Genomic DNA, 9,663 nt, shown 5'->3' on the forward strand with positions numbered 1-9,663 from the left:
TTCAGCTTCTTTTTGTCTTCTTCTATTAGAATATAACATAAGGGCAGGGACTTTCTTTCTGCTAATATTTATATTCCAAGGGTTCGGCTTGTATCACAGTATTTAGTAAGAACTTAATATTTTTTTCTTGACTTGACTTGATTTTAGGTCCTAAAAAAGATTCCAGAAAGGTCCAGATTCATAAATGAAGAAATAATGGAAGATATTAAAAGTATATAACATAAAATTAAAGCTATTCTCTTTTATTTTTATGTTAATTCAATTTTTAATAATTGCTTTCTGATATTTTGCAAACCAAATTCTTTCAATCCCTCCTACCACTCCATCCTCCCCAAGATGGCAGTTAGTTAATATGGTATAGGTTGTGTTTGTGTTCTTTTTCATAAATCCCTCAGAGTTGTCCTGGGTCATTGCATTGCTGCTTATACAGGAGACCATTACATTTGGTTTTACCATAGTTTATCAGTCTCTATGTATAATGTTCTCGTGGCTCTGCTCCTTTCACTCTGCATCAATTCCTGGAGGTCTTTCCAGTTCACATGGAATTCCTCCAGTTCATTATTCCTTTGAGCACAATAGTATTCCATCACTAACAGATACCACAATTTGTTCAACCATTCCCCAACTGAAGGGCATACCCTTGTTTTCCAGTATACCCTGGTATAGAAGGAAATAGTGAAAGAAGAAAGGGCAGGAAAAGGAGAGGGAATCAAAATGATGTAGAATAGGACAGAATGCAGAAGTGGGGCAGAGAGAGGGGCAGAACTTCCTGTCACAGAAGATTTAAAAAGTGATTTGGCTCCAAGGAAAAGTTGTTGATGAGTGCAGAGCCCCGCTGTGAGGCAAAGAGGAGAGACCAGAGGCTGGAAGACCAGGGAAGTTGAGGTTTTTCCACTGTCACATCAGCAAGAGGGCCCAACATGGAAACCCTGTCTTTTCCCTGACTAAATCCAGCTGAGATTGTGACGCATGTCCAGAATTCCATCCTGACAGGAGCTGATGGCAAAAACCTTTCCAAGAATGATCTTTTTCCCCAATCCAAAGCTAGAAGTTTTGCTCACGACTTTTTGGGGAACTCTACAAATTGTATATGGGATTCACCTCGACTCTTTTTACATGATGCTGGTGAATGCTGAAGTCATGTATCCTCAGATAATGGAAGGCTTCTTACCAATGTGTAATTTGTTTATTTACATGGATTCATTTCTTCGCATCTGTTGGGCGAATGATTTTGAGTTTGCTGATATTCTGCATCCAAAAGGAAAACGTACATGTCGATTTTTAAGTGCCATTATCAACTTGATTCACTTCAGAGAGTCCTGTCAAGAAATATACATAGAACATTTAAGGAGCTACAAATCCTCTCTGGACAAAATGCAGTAACTTCATGCAGCTCAACAGGAAGCATTAATGAAGCTGGAGAAACTTTACTCTGTCCCTGTTGAAGAGCAAGCAGAATTCAAGCAGCTCTCAGAAGACATTCAGGAGCTACAACAAACACTGAACAGGTTTCATTAAAAAGCAGTAAGAATACAAGAAGGAATTTCCCAGAAGTTAGACATTGCTGAGAGCACTAAACATTTGAATGAATTAATATTGTCACTGGTTACTTTAAAAGAAGAACAGTAGAATTTGAAAAAAAAATTTTTTGGACTCCCGAGAGAAGTGAAAGTATGATAAAGAGAAAATGAAGGAGACAGTGTAGAAGCTCAAAGCATCAAAGCTTGAGGTGACTGAGAAATATGAAGTCTATTGAGATGCAGTCAAGGGTATGCCCGCATTCCAAATGGAGTTACAATTGTATCAAAAGAAAATGCAAGAACTTGCCTAAAGCATGGACAAAGTAAAGATCCTGAAGGAGAACCAATCCCTGGAGGACCAGATCAAAAGTACTCAGACAGAATTAAAGAAAGTGAAGGCTAATGAGACCTCACTGAAAAGATAAGTCATTGTTGAGAAAGAAAAACTTGCCACAACCCAGATAAGGATGAATAAGAAGCATGATGATATCAAGCAATATAAACGTTCTGTACTTGAGGAATGTAATAAACATCAAGAGAAGAGAGGAGCCATATATGAACAGGTGACAACAATTAATCATGATTTCCAAAGGATCAGACTTAAAATACAACAGCTCAAAGATATCACTGAAAATGAGAAGCTAAAATTCTAGGAAATCTTCCTTACCTTGAAAAGTGCTATGGAGAAATACCAAGAAGCCAAGGAGAAGGCACTAGTGGAAGGCAAAGCAAGAATCCATGAAAAAGCTGTGCAGCTGAAGAGTGAGAAGTTTAGTATGTAGACTCAGCTGAACATTGCTTTTGAATAGAGCCTAAAATGTGAAGATCACAGTTTGGAGAAAGTCAATAACCAAGTAAGCCAGTTAGAGGATTAGAATCAGTATACCGCAGCACTTCCTGGTTGGGAATTAAAATAGGATTTGATTCCTAATAATCTTCTCAAACCAGAATATGCTTTTGCAGCTCCATTTAAAGAAATTGTTGGTCAATAAAGTCATTTTCCCTGGGAGAACAAAATGATGGGGAATACACAGTTGACAATTACAACTCTGAATGTCAATGGGATAAACTCATACATAAAATGGAAGCAAATAGCAGAGTGGATTAGAAACCAAAATCCTACCATTTATGTTGTCTACAAGAAATACACATGAGACTGATAGACATAGATAGAGTAAAAATAAAAGGCTAGAGCAAAATCTATTGGACTTCAACTGAGAAAAAGAAGGCAGGAGTTGCAATCATGATATCTGACAAAGCTAAAGTAAAAATAAATCTGGTTAAAAGAGATAGGGGAGGTAATTATATCCTGATAAAAGGCAATATGGACAATGAAGAAATAGCAGTACTTAACATGTATGAAACAAATGGTATAGCATCTAAATTTCTAAAGGAGAAACTGGCAGAGCTCAAGAAGGAAATAGATACTAAAACTATACTAGTAGGAGACCTCAACCTTCCCCTATCAGATCTAGATAAATCAAACCAAAAAATAAATAAGAAAGAGATAAAAGAGGTAAATGAAATTCTAGAAAATATAGAGCTAATAGATATGTGGAGAAAAAGTAATACGGACAAAAAGAAATACACCTTCTATTCAGCAGCACATAGTACATTCACAAAGATTGACCATGTAGTAGAGCATAGAAACATGGCAAACAAATGCAAAAGAGCAGAAATAATAAGTGCAAACTTTTTAGATCATAATACAATAAAAATAATAATTAGTAAGTGTACATGTATAGGCAAATCAAAAACTAATTGTAATTAAATAATATGATTCTCCAAATTCATTTAAAGAACAAATCATAGAAACAATTAACAATTTCATAGAAAAGAATGACAATGATGAGACATTCTACCAAAATATGTGGGATGCAGCCAAAGCAGTACTCAGGGGGAAATTTATATCTTTGAGTGCATATATTAACAAATTAGGGAGGGCAAAGATCAATGAATTGGGCATGGAAATAAAAAAACTAGAAAGCTAACAAATTAAAAATCCCCAGATGAAAACTAAATTAGAAATCAAAAATTAAAGGAGAAATTAATAAAATTGAAAATAAAAGAACTATTGAATTAATAAATAAGAGCAGAAGATGGTACTTTTAAAAAAACAAATAAAATTGACAAAGTACTGGTGAATCTAATAAAAAAAGCAAAGAAGAAAACCAAATTAACAATATCAAAGATGAAAAGGGAGACTTCACCTCTAATGAAGAGGAAATTAAGTCAATCATTAAAAATTATTTTGCCCAATTATATGGAAATAAACATAGCAATCTAGGTGATATGGATGGATATTTACAAAAATATAAATTGCCTAGATTAACAGTAGAAGAAATAGAATACTTAAATAATCCCATATCAGAAAAAGAAATTGAACAAACTATCAAAGAACTCCCTAAGAAAAAATGCCTAGGACCAGATGGATTCAAAAGTGAATTCTATCAAACATTCAAAGAAGAACTAATTCCAATATTATACAAATTATTTAGCATAATAAGCAAAGGAGTTCTACCAAATTCCTTTTATGACACAAATATGATACTGACCCCAAAGCCAGGTCAATCAAAAATAGAGTAAGAAAACTACAGACTAATCTCATTAATAAACACAGATGCAAAAATCTCAAGTAGAATACTAGCAAAAAGACACCAGCAAGTGACTATGAGGGTTATTCATTATGATCAAGTGGGATTTATTTCAGGAATGCAAGAATGGTTCAATAATAGGAAAAGCATCCACATAATTTTTGTACTTTACAAGAACTATTATAAGCTGTTTCTCAGGGACTGAAGAGATCACATTTTTTAATCTCTGCCTTCAGATCATCAAGTGAATGCGGTTTCTAATATATATGACAGTTTTAACATTCCCACTCATGCAAAAATTTTGTGGTAACAGATCAGGTGAGAGGTGGTTAAGGCAGAGAGCCTTCTCTATAAAGATCCACCTTTCTGAGAAAGTTACATCCAGGAACTAACAATGCAAAATGACAGCATGCACCATCTTATTAAAATTAAAATTAAACATTTACTTTTCAACATTATGAAAACTGAATAATTGTAAAGGATATATAAATCTATTCCAGGGTTCAATAAACTTTTTGGAGACTATTTTTCTGGCTACTCTGCTGCTGCTACAGCCTAGTAAAGAACCCTTATTATCACATATTACATACCTATCACATACATATATCATGGTCTGATGTGACTTCTTCTGCTTGATAAGATAAATATAGTAGAGCAGAGAAAATAAAAACTGACATGGAAAAAATGGTAACACATTAAATCACTGTCATCCATTAACCACCTGTCATAAATTACTTTATCCAAATAGAAAGTAAACTCCTTGACAACAGTGATTTCATTTTACTTGTTTTTTTTTTTAATTTTAGCATTTATATCCCTAGTATGAAATAAATTGGCTATGGAGTCCTAACTCTCACATGTACTGACTGTATTACTCTGGGCAAGTTCCTTGGGTTTTTCATGTTCTGGACAATATTATAAGGTTATAAATTTCAGAAGAGGTGCCAACTTGCATTGGCAGATGAGATTTCCTCATTCAGCAGCTCTCTATACTAATGAAATGTATGGTCCAGTCTTCATTTTCCTATGTCTAGTGGGCACCTGGTGCTGCCTACTATTACTACTACAACAGCTACTATGGCTACTACTATAACAGCTTCTACTCCTAAGAGTAAACATTTATATAGCATTTAAAGGTCTACAAAGCCTTTACATGTACTATATCATTTTATTTATTCAGCAATCCCATTAGGTAGGCACTACAATTATCTCCTTTTTACAGATGAAGACTTGGGCTAAGTTAGGTTAAGTGATTTGCCAAGAGTTATACAACTAGTAAGCATTGGGGAATAATCCAGATCTTCCTCATTCCAGGGTCACAACTTTTGCCACTACCTTCCTGCCTTATTATTGCTCATTTTGAATTGTTTGTTGCATAGTGCTGAACTGAGAAGACAGCCAAACACTTGACAATGGATAAGTGAATAATACTTAAGACATTTTGATTCAATAACATGGTATAATGAAAAACTTGTTGAAACAAAAGAATTCAAATAAGAGGATCACAGAAAGTTAAAGGTGGAAGTGAGCACAGAGGCCATATAATCCAACCCATACCTGAATAAGAATTCCCTCCAAACCTAATAATCATAGACTTTGCTGTAAGATTTCTAGCAAGGGAAAACCTACCTCCATCTAAAGTGGCTCATTCTACTTTTAGTTAGCTCTGATCATTAAAATGAATTTCCTTAAATTAAATCTAAATCTGCTTCTTTGCAACTTCTGCCTATTGCCCTGTGGTGACAAGCAGAAATATATATCCTATGGCAAGACCTTGAGGCATTTCACAAACCTCACTGCCTTCTTCTTGAAGCTTTCAGATATGTCAAATTCCTTCCTGTGAAGCCTAGAACCATTGTCTCCAAAGAGGTCATCATTAGCCTAGCTAAGAACATTACACTTTATTTAATTTAACCTATGACGATTTACATTGTTCTTTAACTACCATAACATACTATTGATTCATTTTGAGCTTGCAAGTCACTGAAATTCCCAAATATTTTTAAAGAGGAACTATCAAATCATGTTTCCTATATTATACATATCAAGTTGATTTTCATGCAAATTTAAGAATTTATATTTATAATATTATGTAATATAGTATATTTGTAATTACAAATTATATAAATTATTATAAATTTATATTATTATAAATAAATTATAAAATATCTGTATCACCACTATGTATATTTTCATATGATTCTCTCTGACTCTCTGTCTCTCTCTCTCCAAAAAAGCAAAATCATAGATAATAACAAAGAAAATTGACCTCATTCCAATTTTCCTTGGGACACTCTTTGTTTAAGGATATAATGTATTATAAGTTGAAAGGCAGTAAACAGCAACGAGTAGCCTAGAATCACAAAATAATTCTGGAAAGCCTCCAAGGATAGAAGTAAGATGTATCTTTGGGCTTTGAACCATTAAAAAAAACAGTAAATCATTAATCAATAAACATTTGTAAAGTGATGAGTATGGGTTAGGAACTGTTTTTGGTGCTGGAGATACAAAAAGAAAATAAAACCTTTTCATTTAGGTAGAGAAGATCCCAAGGTGGTATCAAAGCTGAGTCCTGAAAAAAGGAAAGAACTGGAGCACATTTTAGATTTTCTTCAGTTTCCACAAATTAAATGAATAAAACTTACACATGTATAGCATTTTTAAGTTTGAAAAGCACTCTTGTTCTACCTTTGTTTCAGTTATGTCTACCTCTTTATGTCCCAATTTATGCATTTTCTTGGCATTTCCTTTTTGATCTCATTTTACAGATGGGGAACTGAGGCAAAAAGGATTAAGTGATTTGCCCAGGGTCAGCAGGTATTAAGTTTCTGAGGCCAGATTTGAATTCAGGAAAATGAGTTTTCCTAATTCCAAATCAAGTACTCTATCCACTGAACCATCTAGCTCTCCCCATAGTCCAGGCTATATATATATATATATATATATATATATATACATATATATAGTGATATATGTGTGTATACATATATACATATAGTTATGAATGTATATATGTATATCTGCATATGTAGATATATATTCTAAATGGAAATGTGTGAGACTAAGCAATATTTGAGTCTGAAATATTTAAGTCTTCTCACTTTTAGTTCCTTTTATAAAAATCAGAGTAAATCCAGAAGTGCTGTGATGAATTAGAATATCCTATCAGGAAGAAATTTATTTCAAGGACACAATGTCCTTATCTAGTCAAGATCTTTCAGAAAGTTGGGAAATCAAGACTGCTGACTAGTTGATGACGGAGAAACAATATAGAATACCAAAGAGATGATAATATGATAGAATTCCCTTAATTAATACCCCCCATGGAAACAAAATATGCTAATTAAGCAATCATTCCTATTAACAGAGACTCCAAGGAATAGCTTGTACAGCATAATGTTCACTTTTAATTAATGAATTGTTTTTTTAAATAACTGGAAAGTGTGACAGTTTTTAATGTATATATAAAGTTTGACTTTATCAAATAAATATAGCAATTTATTGTCAACAATTTGTCCTGTGGAGTAAAACAAAATGAATGATGTTTGAAAGTGTGCTTCATTAAGCATGTTTGAAGCCAAAATATTTGGGATACTGGTAGAATTGGCTGAATTTTAGCATCTTCTGATTGGCAATCTTGCACTGCCCATTTAATGTTGGCTATAGTAGCCAGATAACACTAGTGAAACTGCATGAGGATATATAATCAATGGCAAATTCATAGCTAAATAATGGATTTGAAACAATGCTAGATCCTTAATTTATGCTGGGGCGAGCTACTACATTGATGAGCTCTATCGAGGGACATGCTGCCTTTCTTGTTATTGTGTTCTGATTTACCTGTCAGCTCATCATTTTTAACATGCACGCCGATGTAGTAGAGTCCAGGGAAAATTTCCATCTCCATTAAGTACTATTTTGTTGGCATCAGAAACAGACAAGGCTTCCAACATGACTCGAATTCTTTATTGTGTAACATTGGATCTCAGATTCATTGTGCAGCCTTTAACCTCCATCACTCCAAAAGTACAAAAATAGATATTTATTTAATACATAATATGTGAAGGTAATATTTTAATAGTGGCACACCTTTCTATGTGTGCTGTTCGCATTTCTACTTGTGCATAATACACTGCCCATCATACCTATCTACTGGCATTTCGCAAAGATTATATTTTATCTAGCAAGGAAGCTGTTACCTCAGAATACATTTGTCTCTGTGCTAAGTGAGGGGTAAAGGGTAGTGAAATTTCATTTTATTAATTGTAAAGGTCAGAGAAACTCAGTAATTGCTTCCTTCCTCTAACACTAGCCACCCCTGAAAGGGCCAGATCAGGCAGGCTGCGAATCGAACATTCCTCTTTATCTCCAAACACTTCCCGCTTGGTGTTCCCACTTCTAAAATCCCCAAACTATTTGCCTCTGAAGGCATAGAAAAACAAACTAAAACAAACAGAAATTTCAGTGAAAACACACATCAGCCTACTGGACATCTCTCTTAGTAGAGAGATACGGTCAAACATAGAAAAAGATACATCAGGAAAAACACCTGGTGAATCATCCACCACTGAGTTTGTAGCAGATGACTGCATGGAAGATTCATTCCCCTTGTTTTTCTCACTCCAACTTAATTTTTCACCCTACATCTGTAGAGTGATGAGGCCAATTTTCCGAAACATCAGTGGATCTTCTCTACTAGGTTTTCCTTTAACAGTGAAGTATATTTCTGCAGGTGTAGAACTATAAATGAGCTTCCTGGAGTGGAGGCTTTCCGGCTCATAGAACCTGCCCAAATGATATCTTTTCTTCTATTCTTGATCCCTGCTATTGCTGACAGTTTTCTCCTAATTAGGGTCTTTCTTTTTTTCTTATTCTCCCTACAGAATGAAGAAGAAGAGCCTCTTGAGTGCCTTTGATGGAAATCATTGACCTATTCTATATGAGATCCTCAAGGCCAAGAATAGATTTTCTTGTAGTCTTTCTATGCTCAGCATTTAGTACCCAACAAGAAGGTAAATATTGCTGTTTTGTTTTTATTTTTCTTTAGTTGGATTGAGTCATCCTCTTTTTTTTTTTCATTAGTTCTCTGGTCCACATTCCCATTTTTTGATACCACTCTATTTATTTAATATAAAACTTTAGTACACTCCTTTAATATGCCTTCTCAAGTGGACCTGCTTTCTCCTGTTGTTATTAAAGGGAACTTTAGGTTTGCTTAAAATCATGAATTGAGGAAAGTCATATGAATCATGGGGCTTTAGTCTATAGTTTACCATGGAATATCAATAAGAATTATCAATATGTTAAGCATCAGTGATAAAAATCTACCTGTAACATAATCTTAGAGAGTTGCTTCAATGTCAGAGATGTGAACAACATCATACATTCTTGGATCCTCTCCCTCTGGAGACATCAGCTTGAGATTACATGACATTCAAGGCTATGGAAAAAATTTCTAGAACTACTCCTCTCCTTTGGATATCTGCTAATAGATGGTGGTGTTTCTTGCTTTCTTTTATTTAAAAAAATCCTTTCTATCCTTGAGATCC

The 9,663-nt window shown here is 34.2% G+C and overlaps 1 pseudogene; it reads left to right on the forward strand.

Annotated features, from left to right (window-relative positions):
- Positions 1–920: 920 nt before the first annotated feature.
- On the forward strand, positions 921–2,302 carry LOC123252412 (annotated as a pseudogene).
- The last annotated feature ends 7,361 nt before the right edge of the window (positions 2,303–9,663 follow it).

Source organism: Gracilinanus agilis, chromosome 6, assembly GCF_016433145.1.
Source record: "Gracilinanus agilis isolate LMUSP501 chromosome 6, AgileGrace, whole genome shotgun sequence".
NCBI classification, from domain to species: Eukaryota; Metazoa; Chordata; class Mammalia; order Didelphimorphia; family Didelphidae; genus Gracilinanus; species Gracilinanus agilis.